Source organism: Megascapheus bottae, chromosome X, assembly GCF_031878675.1.
Source record: "Megascapheus bottae isolate mThoBot1 chromosome X, mThoBot2.hap1, whole genome shotgun sequence".
NCBI lineage: Eukaryota > Metazoa > Chordata > Mammalia > Rodentia > Geomyidae > Megascapheus > Megascapheus bottae.
This window is the reverse complement of record NC_143547.1, coordinates 88695178-88708971: the sequence shown is the minus strand read 5'-3', so window position 1 is coordinate 88708971 and position 13794 is coordinate 88695178. Positions and strand designations below refer to the sequence as shown.

Sequence of the window (13794 nt, the reverse complement as noted above, 5' to 3'; positions counted from 1 at the left end):
GAAGCCTAAATAAGAGATACATGGACCAGACTGGCTTGGGAAAAAATCAATACCCTATCTCAAAAATAGCCAGAGCAAAAGGAACTGAAGGCATGGCTCAACCATTAGAGCACTTACATAGCAAGTATGATGCTCTGAGTTCAAATGTCAAAAAAGCATGTTATATCTACCTATTAAACATTTACTCTTCTATATTTTATGTGTCATAACAATCATGTACAATTGATATCAGCTCCATTTTACTGATGAGGAATCTGAGGCTTAAAATAGAGGCTGTGAGGGCCGGGAGTTTGGCCTAGTGGTAGAGTGCTTGCCTAGCATGCAAGAAGACCCAGATTTGATCCTTTGGTACCACATACATAGAAGAACACTAGGAATGGTGCTATGGCTCAAGTGGTAGAGCTCTAGCCTTGGGAAATCCCAAAGATAGTGCTCAGGCCCTGAGTTCAAGGCCAAGGACTGGCAAAAAAATGGAGGCTGTGACACTAGGTCATGAACCTGGTAAAAGAGTCAGCATTCATGGAATTTATCATTAGACCAGGTTGATACCCAATTCTCCCCCCCACCACCATATTCAAGGTAACTTCACCTATATTTACTCAGTACAGTCCATATACTCTTTTAATACTGGAAACCAGAGACAAATAATGGAAGCATTTTTAATACTTACTTATACGTGCCAAGCACCATCTCAAATGTTTTTCATGTAGTATCTCATATGATACTAACTACATTATCCTGCTACATGGTGTAAAACAAAACAATGTGATATGTATTGAAGAGCATAGTATTGGAATTCGACTACCTTTTATGAATGAGGATATCCATGCTCAGAGAAGAGTTGAGGGAATTTCTCAAAGCCAATCAGCTAGTAGCAAACAAAGCTGAAAATGAATTCAAGAATAAGTCACAGACTATAACCTCTTAAGCATAAGAAAAGTCTTTTGAAAATATTTTGACATAATGTTAAGAAATCAGGCCTCAAAATACATACTATCTTAATGAGGTAGACAGAAGATGTATACATCTAGCTTTATTTTCTCTTTCCTGTGACATTTTTCCTTTCCTGGGTCCCTTTACCTTGTCAGCACAAATTACTATATGTGAGGTTCTGTCACCTCATATACAGTAATTTGTGCTGCCATAAGCATAACAAGATAGCGCATAGGTACTGTGTGTACATAAGCCAAACAATACACAAAAGTCCCAGTCAACTAAACCAGTGGGCAGGATTTATGAAGAGAAAAGAAAAGGGCAGAAGACGTGACCAAAATACAATCTGAGAAGCACTTTTTGTTCACCCCATCCCCTGCTTTATTGCCTTGTTAAACCAGAATTATGGCACAAAGCACATGGCTTGTATTGTCAGTGGGTCACATGTGGTGCTGGTGACCTGTAGCTCTTATCTACCCCTAGCAGATTCACTTATGAACCTCTTCTGTCTCTGCACAGGTTCCTGAATATAAACACACTTACTAAGTGGTCTGTATCCTGCTTCTGTTCTCTCCCTACAATTGCCTTGGATAGGGAACACAGAATTCTGGGACAAGATATGAGGATCCTTTAGTGAGACAATAGTCTTGGTTTAATTTTTTTTTAAAGGATAAGGTCTACTGTGTCTCTGCTGCAGATGGCATTAGGGAAGGGGGGAAATAGACTGAATATTTAATCATTTTTCTTTGTATGCATGGTCAAATTTGCTATTTGAAATTCAGCAAGCTTTGAAAACATGTCCCCACACAGTGCCTCCAGGCTTGGCAGCTCTTCCTTTTCTATTGGGATGAGTGCCTGGCCCCAGGGAATAGTTCCTTTAGATGTCAGCTACACACCTTGCCCAGACAAAGCTTCCAACAGCTTGACTTATTCCAAAGAACCCACAGCAACGGAGAGGCTATTAGCATGGTTAGATGTCAGGTATGCCGAGCTGCCTCTGTAGAAAGGAAATTAAAAGGAGGGGGGGGATATTGTTATAAGAAGATTTTATCAGTTAAGGAAACAGCCACTGAGATTTGTTTTAGAAGAACCTTATATTCTTTTCACCAAGATGACTCAGGATCTGTATTGAGGTTAGTTTTTGGAGAATTCCTTTTTTTGTCTCCCCAGGAAAGTGTTTCTTGTCAGGAAAGATTAGAACCTTCCGAGGAGAATACTTGGAGAGCATTACAACACAGCCGGCATGAAAATGTCTGCACTACCACCATCCAATTTCACTCCTTTTCACAACCCTTAGAGGCAAATAATATAAAATATCTCATGTTTCTAAAACTTCAGGAATTTTCTAAGCACATTAACTTTATGAGTGTTCTTTATGAGATAAAGGCAGAATTTATTATCTGCAATTTACAAACTAATGAATGCAAAGTATTTATTCTCATCCATGTATAGGAGACAGATATCGTAGTAGTGTACACTGCATAATGAAGCAGTGTTTGGAAGGATAGGTCTAGGAGTTATTGAGCTTTGAGTCTCTTCTCGGCCACTTTCTGATTATGTGATCCTCAATAGGGAACTGGATTCCACTCTGATTCTATCTCTTGATCAGTACAGAGGCAAATATAACAAGGTCATAGTGAAGGACAAATTAGTTAGGACACAGAGATCCTGAGCAGCATTTTGACTTGGCAAGCATAAACCAGATACAAAAGACGCAGCATTGTTTCAAACACGGTTCCAACAGAGAAGCAAAGCATTTTACTTCTGTCCCTCCCTAGCTCTTTCCACATCCTCCGGTTACAATAACCTTCCCATGACCCTGGGCAAACGATTTACAGGAATGCCCTAATTAGGAATTAATGGCCAATCAGAGCATTGTGGGATACAATCAATAAAAATGTCACCTTTCAAAACACCTAACCATAATAGGGGCAACTAATCAGAGCACAGCCTAAGGTATAAAAATCTCTAGACTTGGAAGTGTTGCTGCAGCTCAAGATAGGTAGAGCACTAGCCTCAATTGGCAAAGAGGCTCAGGACCCTGGCTATGAGTTCAAGCCCCACGACTTACAAAAAAAAAAAAAAAACACTTGAACAGGCAAAAAGAAAAAGCTGCACAAAAAAAATCTCTAGAACTGGCCACTTGGAGACAAAACTGCAGTGACCTTCTACTCAGATATATATCTTTTGAATGCAATTCTTTGCACTCATCCTTTGTTGTACATGGATGTCATCTGTAAAAGACAAGAACCAGAGAATGCAATAGGAGCAGCAGCAAGCTAGCAGTGAAGCTGCAACACTGGTAAGTGTTGTCTGCTGCTGAGCTACAACACTAGAAGGCATTGTCTGCAGTATGGGTACAACCCTGGTGGTCTCTACTGGATATATGAGAAGGACTGTGATGTAAATGGGCTCTGCTCACCAGTAACAGCAGAAGAATAGCATTATCAATTAAAGTGTGTATATAAAATGAGGAGACTATGTGTGTAACGTGGTTGGCACTGTATCTAGCACATATTGAAATTTCAATTAACAGTTTAGGCAGTGACAATATTTTTGCCAGTAGTCACAAATGGAAAAATATATACACAGTCTTTGTCCTCATAGTGTTCTCAGTGTAGCTGAGGAAATACAAAAGCCCCACAACACCAGGCAGGAAATATTAAGAACCACATGAGTGATAATAAAAAAGAAAGTGCTAGGCAGTTAAAAACGTTTATACTGTGGAAAGACATTTCCTCTAAAGAAAAAAATAGAATGACCAATAAGCATGTGAAAAGATGCTCAACACTGTTAGTACTTAGAGAAATTCAAATATTAGCTACAACACAGTGCTTTACAATGAACAAAATGCCTAGGGAGGGGGAAGATAAGCCGGGCATGGTGGCTCACACCTGTAATCCTAGCTACTCAGGAGGCTGAGATCTGAGGATCAAGGTTCAAAGCCAGCCTGGGCACAAAAGGACCTGAGACTCTTATCTCCAATTAACCTCTAGAAAATGGAAGTGGGGCTTGGCTCATGGGTAGGGTGGTAGCCTTGAGCTGAAGAGCTCAGGGACAACACCCAGGTCTAGTTCAAGGCACATGACCCCCCCACACACACACACAAAGACAAGGCACAATGCACATTCCTAGCCCCAGCTGCACAAGGACTTGTATGAGTAGTCTCACATAATTTCCCAAGAGTTTGAGGCTAACCTGGGCAACATCAAATGGGGCATAGTTATGTTTGTTGGAAGTATTTGACTATTTGAAAAGTGAAATACTCATAAGTGGTACAATATAAATGGATCTTATGAAAGAAAGCAGGTACCAATGGCCATACATTATATGATTCTAAAATAAGGACAGTGGGTCTAACCGACTCCATCTTGGCTACATGGTGGATGATAGGTAGTTGGGTTTGACTGGTGTCATCCTGTCTTCATGGTGGAGAAAGGCGAAGTCCTTCCTCCAGGTGATGAGCATGTCTGAATTCCTAGAGGCAGCGGTGGGGTCTGGGGTGATAGGACTTGGACCTGCTGTCTTGGGTCCTCAACTCTCATGCTTTCTGTGACCCTGCCCCCTGACCAAGGACCCTATTTAAGTCCAGACTAGATCAGGTGTCATGATGCCATGCCTCATATCTCATGGCTCTCCTCTAATCATCATGATGTCTCACTTCAGCTCTCCAGTGGAGTTGTTGGTATTGTTCTTCTTTTTTTTTGAGACAGTCACTTTAATCAAATAATTGTGTTCATAATCAGCAGACAGGAGCGCCTCCCTTGAGCAATCACATGCACAGCTGCAGATGGGGTCGGCACTGCTTTCCACCCAACACAAGTGGACAAGAGACGACTGCTGCAAATACCAGTCCCGGATGAAGTGAAAACATGTGAAGGCATCTTAGTGGGTTTGATTTGGAACAATGTACTCTGATCACATCTAACCTGATTAGCTCTCCTGACTGTCACCAAGGCAGCTGGCCATAGTACAAGAGCTTGAGCAGAGGCCATAGCCCCGTGGCCATACTGCCCTTCAGGAGGGGAATTTGCTTCTAAATAGGCTGGCTGCACTGTCTTGTTCTCAGTGGTCTTTGAAGTTGGCCTTCCTCTTCTCCACAAATGCAGCCATGCCTTCTCGCCGGTCAGCAGTAGCAAAGGTTGAATAGAAGAGTTTCTTCTCCAACTTGTTTCCCTCTGTTAGCATCATTTCAAAAGCTGCATTTACAGACTCTTTGGCCATGGCTGTTATAATTGTGGAATTGCTTGCAGTTTTTTCTGTACACTGGATGGCCTCTTCAACTAGTTTTTCAACAGGAAAAACCTTGCTTACCAAACCTGCTTGCTTTGCATCCTGGGCAGAGATCCGATCACCAGTAAGGACCATCTCCATTGCCAGTGACTTTCCGACTGCACGGGTGAGTCTCTGGGTGCCTCCAGCACCTGGGATGGTTCCCAGCAGGATTTCTGGTTGTCCAAACTGGGCTTTCTCACCAGCATAGATGATGTCACACATCATTGCAAGCTCACAACCCCCACCAAGAGCAAAACCATTGACAGCGGCGATGACTGGCTTCTTCACCCGAGTAAGCTGGTCCCAGTGACTCAGAAACTTGCTGGAGTAACAGTCCTGGAATGTCTGATTCTGCATTTCTTTTATATCAGCTCCAGCGTCAAATGCCTTATCTCCGCCGGTGAGCACAATGGCCCCCACATCTGGGTCCTCCTCAAAGGCCTCCAGGGCCTGGTTGAGCTCCTCAATCAGGCCGTTGCACAGTGCGTTGAGTGCTTTGGGTCGGTTCAGCCGGATCAACCCCACACTGCTATTTTTCCCCTTGTTTTCTGTAACTATGTACTCAAAGTTGGCCCTCGAGGTGAAGGGTCGCAGCATAGGGAAGCAGGAGGGGAGCCACACAGGGTCGCGGGCGCCAGGGAGGAGGGCGCGGGCGCCGGGGAGGAGGGCACGCACGGAGGCCATGGCAGGAGGACAAGCAGCGCCTCTCCCGTCCAGCGGTGTCCTTGGTATTGTTCTCCTGCTCTTTCTTTCCTCTCCTACTCTCATGGCTTAGTTTTCTAACAGTGTTGTGTATTTAAGGAGCTATAGGTCTTTGAAACAGTAGTGTGCCTGCAGTTGCCAGCATTCTAATAAAGACTCCCAATGTGACCTCTCAACATGTGGCTTCTCTGTTTCTTCTAAGTTCCTGTACAAGTCCATCCATATGGAATGTTCAGAACAGGGAAATCTCAGTAACAAGTTTGTGGAGATCCATTACTCGTGACAGGGGTACTTGGGGAGTGATAGGTAACAAATGAGTCTTTGGAGGGGTTTGAGAATCGCTAGAATCACTTCTAGTAATATATGTACAAGCCTATGAATATGCTTGGGTCACTGACTTGTACACTCTGATGAATGAGCTATTGATCTGTGAATTCTTTTAACAATAATAATAATAATAATAATAATAATAATAATAATAATAAAAACAGGCTCACCATGGGCTCATGCCTTTAATTCCAACTATTCAGGACACTGAGATCTGAAGATGCCAGTTGGAAGCCAGCCAAGGGAAAACTTTTATCTTCAATTAACCAGCAAAGACATAGTAATCAACGTGCATTGCATGTTTATATGTAATTATTACAATAAAACTCCTTTGTGTAATTAGTTTATGTTAATTTAACTCAAACAATGGAAAAAAACTGTAGTCTCATGGAAAAGGGAAAGACATGAATAAAGCATTAGAACCAAAAATCAAATCAAATTCCAGATAGAGAGAACATTCATTCATCCAAATGTACTAGATAACCATGAGAACCAATATACAAAAGGAACGAAGCCACATCCCAGCCTTCATGAAAGTGATAGTAGTCAATTTTGACCAAGCAGCAGATTTAAGGCAAAACTGAAAACCAGTATGAACAAATTTAAGTCTACAGAAGGCTGGGACTTGTAAGAAAAATGAGGTGTTTTTGTTTGTTCGTTTTGCCATCCCTGGGGCATGAACTCAGGGTCTGAGCACTGTCCTTGGGCTTTCTCAACACTTAGCACTCTACCACCTGAGCCACCACACCACTTCCTGCTTTTTTTTCTGTCTGAGGAATCAAACCCGGATCTTCATGAATGCTAGGCAAGCACCCTACCACTAGGCCAAACTCCTGGCCCAAAGACAAATGAGTTTTAATGAAAGGAAGACAAAGATGACTGGGAGAATGCAAGCAGTTAGAAAGAACACCCATGAAATTACACCTTATGTCTTTCATTTAATACACCCCACTATTCAAATCACCCCAAACTCCTTAAGCCAGAATGTACCTTGGAATCTATGCTTGCAGACCTGTGACTTGTAAAAGAAACTAGGCTATAATATGCTACTTTCTGAAAATGGAGGCCCAAATAAAATGTAAGAGAACAAAGGTAAAAGCAACAAATGGGGAGAGATTTAAGTGAGCTCTTGGAGGAAACTGTTCAATGAGTGCAAGAAGTAATGTGAACACAGAGAAGGTAACTACCAGTAATTGATATGGCTGGAAGGTAGGGTTCCAGGCAGAGAAGGAAGCAAATGTTAATACATGAAGCTAATAGACTAGGTGCTACATAATGGAAGTTCTTGCAGGTTACACTATATTGTTCAGATTTCATCCTGAAAGGTTATGAACATGGAACATGATCAGTTTATCTTGTCTTGGAAAGATAACTTTGAGGAATGCAAGAATGGATAGCAAAAAGACAAATATCACATTCATTCTCTTATATACACAATTTTGACCAAAAGAAAAATCAAAAGAATACAAAAATAAGAAAGTGAGGGTAAAAGGGGAATTGTAATTATTTTGTGTGTTGGAGGGGGGGAGAGATCAATAGAGGAGAAAGAGCAAAAGCAAAGAGGGCTGTGACAAATCAGAGAAAGGCTGGATAAGTGGGACTGCATTAATCTGCAACACTTCTATATGGCAAAGGTCATAGCATGAAAATTAACTAGAAAGCCTAAAGAGTGGGAGAAGATGTTCATTAACCACACAACAGACAAAGGCCTCATATCTAAAATATATCAACAGCTCAAAAAATTGAATCACTCCAAAACTAATCTCCAAAGAAACAACCATCCCATTAAAAGATGGGCCAAAGACTTAAAGAGAGTCTTCTCTGAAGAAGAAATAAAAATGGCCTCTAGACACATGAAGAAATGCTCAACATCTCTGGTCATAAAAGAAATGCAAATCAAAACAACTCTAAGATTCCACCTCACTCCAGTTAGAATGGCCATAATCAAGAAATCAACAGATGCTGGAGGGGATGTGGCCAAGAGGGATCACTACTACACTGTTGGTGGGAGTGCAAACTCGTTCAACCACTGTGGAAAGCAATATATGGCAGTTCCTCAAAAGACTAAGCATACAGCTCTCCCATGACCCAGCAATTCCACTACTTGGCATTTACCCAGTCGTTCAGAAACAAGGACATACTAAATCCACTAGCACAACAATGTTCATTGCAGCACTATTTACCATAACAAAGATATGGAACCAACCCAGTTGTCCCTCAGTTGATGAGTGGATCAACAAGATATGGTATTTATACACAATGGAATTCTATGCTGATGTCAGAAAGAATGATATTGTCCCATTTGTAAGGAAATGGAAAGACTTGGAAGAAATCGTATTAAGTGAAGTAAGCCAGTCTCGAATATAGGCTCAATGGTTTCCCTCATTTATCATAATCAGTAGAAACCTTGGGTTCTCCTAGCAGAGATTCACAATAGAACAAAATCTAGATACGTAAGGCCATATAGTATGTTGCTAAATGTAAGGACCTCTAGGATATAGAAACAAAAACCATAAAATGAGTGATTATTGTCCTTAATGTACTATGTTATCTCTCATTTCTTTTGCTATCCCTTGGTTATCTCATATTGTTACAATAATTCACCTTGTTATCTGATATATTTTATATATGCTTAATTGGTTCTTTAAAATTGGATAGGGAAGGGGGGAAATCAAGATGAGCAGGGGGAGGAGGTAAATGGCGACCATGACATGAGAAAGGTTATCAATATTTGTGAAGTAATGTACCTTCCATCTCATGAATATAATGTAACTCTTCTATTAATTACAATAAAAATATATGGAAAAAGAGTGCTGTGGGGTAAATATGATCAAAGAATATTATATGCATTATGCAAATAGGATATGAAACACATTAAATATTATCAAAATAAATGAATAATGCCCAGGAATGTCCTACAGGTCCCTCCTGGACCACTTCTGAGTACCTAGGACCACTGGTGTGCACCAACACACCTCATTCTGCAAATTTTTGTGTGATTACCTTTCACTAAGAAAAAAGTTTTTTCTTTCTAGTTTGCTGCATCATGAATGAATGCTAGACTTTCTTGGTTTCTTTTCTGCTTCTTTTGATATTTATGTGCTTTTGTCTTTTATTCTATTAATAGGATATACTACATTAATTGATTTTCAGATGTTAAACCACTCTAGTATTACTCGAATAAATCTTATTTGTGTCATGGTGTATAATCCTTTTTATATGTTCCTGATTTGGTTTGCTAATTGTATTCGTTTTCTAGTGCTGCATAACAAATTGCCACAAATTCAACAGCTTAAAACAAACATCCATTTATTAACTCACAGTTCTGTAAGTCAAAAGTTGAGCAAGCCATAACTAGGTTCTCCGCTGAGTGCATCACAAAACTGAAATCAAGGTGGCAGCCAAACTGAGTTTCATCTGGAGGTTCTGGTGGGAAGGAAATCTGCTTCCAAGCTCTTCTTGAGAGAATTTGCTTCCTTGTCCTTGTAGAACTGAGATACTCGTTTTCTTGAAGGTTAACATATAGGAGCTGCTTGAAACTCCAAGAGGCAGCTGGTATTCCTTGCTCTCTCCATTTTCAAGCAATAACATGTCCAATCCTTGTCATGTTTCAAATCTTTTGGTTCTCCTGAAACCAGCCAGACCATCTCTCTGCTTTTAAAGCATGAGCTATTAACTAAGGCTTGTCTGGATAATTTCCTCACCAGGCAACTGGTTTAGGATCCCAATTACAATTGCAAAATTCCTAGAAAGTGATTTAATCCATTTCACTAAATAACTGAGAAAATATATGTGCACATCAAGGTCTAGGAGCTTGTGTGAACATTCTACCTAGAGTAATAATATTTTGTTACACGTACTTGCCTCTTTGCTCATGAGAAATATTGGTTTGCACTTTTGTTTCATTGGATGTCATTACCTGACTTTTATAAATTTCACATAATAAGTTGAAAAGTGATCTCTTTTCTTATCTCTGAAAGTATTAGTGAAGGATTAGCATTAATTCTTACATGTGTGACAAAGTTTAGTGCAGCTAATTGAATATGGACTTTTCTTATTAAAATTTTAAAATTATTTTACAATATTTATTTGTTATAGCTCTATTCAGATTTTCCATTTCCTCTTCCAAAATGTGTAAATTTCATCTAAATTGGGTGAAGTTTTTTTAATGTATTGTAAAGTTGATGAAGAGGGGGTTACAGTTATGATAAGTAATGAGTACATTTTTATTTAAACACATTTACCCACTCCCTCATTTTCTCCTGCTTACCACCCCTCACTTCCTTCCCCCAAGCTGTAAATTTCATAGTGTCTAGTATCATTATTGCATTAGTTCATCCTTTGTCCTGTTTCTGTGATTCTCTTTCCCTTTCATGGATAAGATACGCTTATGTACAAGACAAAGGGAAAGGAGAACTAAACAGAAAGAACCTCATGTAAAGTGAATGCAAAGTATTTCCTACATTGGCCTGAATAGTGTTCCCATAATATTTGTGTATACAAAATCTTGAAGTGTGATTACATTTTGAAGTAAGGTCTTACATATTCATAAATATTTAAGACGTGGCAATACTAGCAAATTATTTTGGTCTTTGACTATATGTAGAAATATTTATTATCCCTAAATTTTCAGAAGATACCTCCATTGGTAATAAAAATCCTTACTCAACTGCATTTTTCTTCTTTCAGCATTATTAATGTACTACTCCATTCACACCTAGCCTCCATCATGTTGAGTAAAGAATTTCATAACTGTACACTTGCTTCCTTGAATATGTCTTTTTTCTGCTTTCACATATTTCTCTTTGTATTTAAACAGCAATACTCATGTATCTACGTATGGCTCTCTTTGTATTTGTTGTACTTGGGATTCTTTTTAGGTTCTTTGATCAGTTATATTCATGTTTTTCACCAGTGTTAGAAAAATTTTGGTCATGTAACTTTTTTCCCATTTCACTTTCTATTTTGTCTCTGCACCCCATTCCTATTACATGCTTCTTTACAGGGTTGATGTTGAACTACAGCTCTCTAGAACTGTTCATTTTTTCTAAATTTTCCACAACAATTTGTATTGCCTAATTGCTGTTGGTATTATCAATCTATAAGTCCACTTCTCATTTCTTCTGTCATCCAAAAGTCTTGTCTTCAGTTCACACACAAAAAATTATTTCCATTTTCATACATTTCACCTTTAGAAATATCAACTCATTCTTTACCCTTTCCATCCTCAGTATTTGTTGCTTAATATTTGTATAATTTTTTCTTGTGTATCGGTGACACTTTTCTGTTTATATGCGTGTCTCTGTTACTTTTTCTTAAAATCTTGACACTTTAGACCACTGAAATTCTGTATTTGCATACTTTTCTCTTAAAGGCTGTGGTTGTTGTTTTACTTCTTTATTTCTTTGTTTCATAACTTACCTCAGTTTAATCTGCTCAATCTAGCTGATATGCCTCTGTTCAGTAGTTTTGCAGTATTCTTGTTTTAATTTTTAAAGCTTGAATTCTTCAGAATAATGTCTATCTGGGTAGCTTGGTGACCAGAATCGTGCATGGATCTTACCATGGCAAGTCAAAGTTTAGACAGCACTCCTTTTATTTTCTGTCTTAACTTCGTCCTATAATCAGGCACATTGCCTCATAATTGGCCAATAGTGAACTGGTCTTTTAGGGCCTCTTGAAATATCCATATGCATATGAGAAGTTTTTGCTAAAAATATACTTTCCACAGCCTCAACCACCATCTTAAGATAGTAGAGCAGGTTGTTGGCCCTTTCCCTTTGGCCAGCCTTGTAGAAATCCATTTTCTGGAGAATAATGCTAAAAATGCTAAGCATGAGAAGTGCCATTTCCTTAAAATAGAGCAGTTTTTTTCCCATGACCTTTATAGAAAAGCTTCGAAGCCACCATAACAAAAGAGCTGACATGAAGTAGAATCATCTCTAGGCAGACATCAGATTTCCCTTTTTTACCAAAATTTATATTGTTTATTAAGCAAAAATGCTTCTAAGATTGTTATACGTCCCCCAGTTAATCTTTAGGGTGATGAAACAATTGGCATTTTGTCCAACTTGGTTTTTGTCAGTACCAGGATCTGAACTGCAGGTCTCACACTTGCTCAAATTGTTTCCTCAGCTGGCAATGTGCCACTTGTGCCACATCTCCAACTTGGCTTTTTAGCGGTTATTCTAGTAGAATTTTGTGGATTATTCCTCTCAGGTGGTCTTCCATGGTCCTCCAGACCTCATCCTCCTTAGTATTAAGGATTACTAGAGTCAGACACTGCTGCTCAGCTTCAACGTTTTTCTTAACAATGTTGATGGTTGATCCTAGGGCTGTGAGCATACAATGTCAAGCACTGTATCATTAGAGATACATCCCTAGGGGGTTGCGAATGTGGCTGGGTGGTAGAGTGCTTGCCTAGCAAGCATGAAGCCCTGGGTTCAATTCCTCAGTACCACAAACACAGAAAAAGTCAAAAGTGGCACTGTGGCTCAAGTGGTAGAGTGCTAGCTTGGAAGAAAAAGAAGCTTAGGGACAATGCCCAGGCCCTGAGTCCATGCCCAAAGAATAGCCAATAAATAAAAGAGTTATATCCCTAGGCATATTTTGGCCAACATTACAGCTTCTTTGGGGGAAATGGATTTATATATTTTCTCTCTTGACCCACCAGCCTGAACAGATTTTGCAATGTTTTCCTTTGCAATGGATATACAATGGTTTCTCATTATGATTCTCATTTTCATTTTAATAATTACTAACCAAAGTGAGCACTTTCTCCATTTATTGACCATGTGAATTTCCTATTTCATCACATGATTGTCACTTGCTTATTTTTCTATTAGCTATGCCGTTTCATTGATTTTTCTGTATATAGTCCATTCATTATATACTCTAGATATGAGATTTATTTTCTTCTAGGTGTTACAAAATGTTCTCACCTTTTATAGCCAGTCTCTAATGAAGTCTCTTCATTAAGTCACCTAATCTTGTGTGTGCTACTGTTGTATTGTTTTGTGAGCCTTCCTTTGAAGGCTTTGAAGGGTATGAAAGTAGTCACCCACATTAAATTCTAAAAGTTTTGCCCTTCGCAAAGGAAGGGGTGACATTGCCCAAAAGGAATTGTACCTGACTTATATAGCTGTATATCACCTTTAAAATAACTGTTTTAAAAAGCTGGGGAAATTTTAAAAGAAAAAAATTACCATTCAAAATTAGATCTTTTGTTATAATTTTTACCTAGGATGAAACAATGTGCATTTTTCTCAATGAAATGAAATGAAAAATGTGTACTATACATGTCACTTTCCTTGCTATATGAAGCAGATAGACAGACAGACAGAAAGAGAAAGATATGTATCATGGGGCGTGGTGGCTCACGACTGTAATCCTAGCAACTCAGGAGGCTGAGATCTGAAGATCAAGGTTCAAAGCCAGCCTCTGTGCAAAAGGACCTGAGACTCTTATCTCCAATTAACCTCTAGAAAACGGGAAGTGGGGCTTGGCTCAAACGTAGGGCAGTAGCCTTGAGCTAAAGACCCCAGGGATAGTGTCCAG

General features: G+C 39.4%; 1 pseudogene; it reads right to left on the bottom strand.

The window, feature by feature from the left end:
- Nucleotides 1-4822: 4822 nt before the first annotated feature.
- LOC150041520 (enoyl-CoA hydratase, mitochondrial pseudogene) lies at nt 4823-5926 on the bottom strand (annotated as a pseudogene).
- Between the last annotated feature and the right edge of the window lie 7868 nt (nt 5927-13794).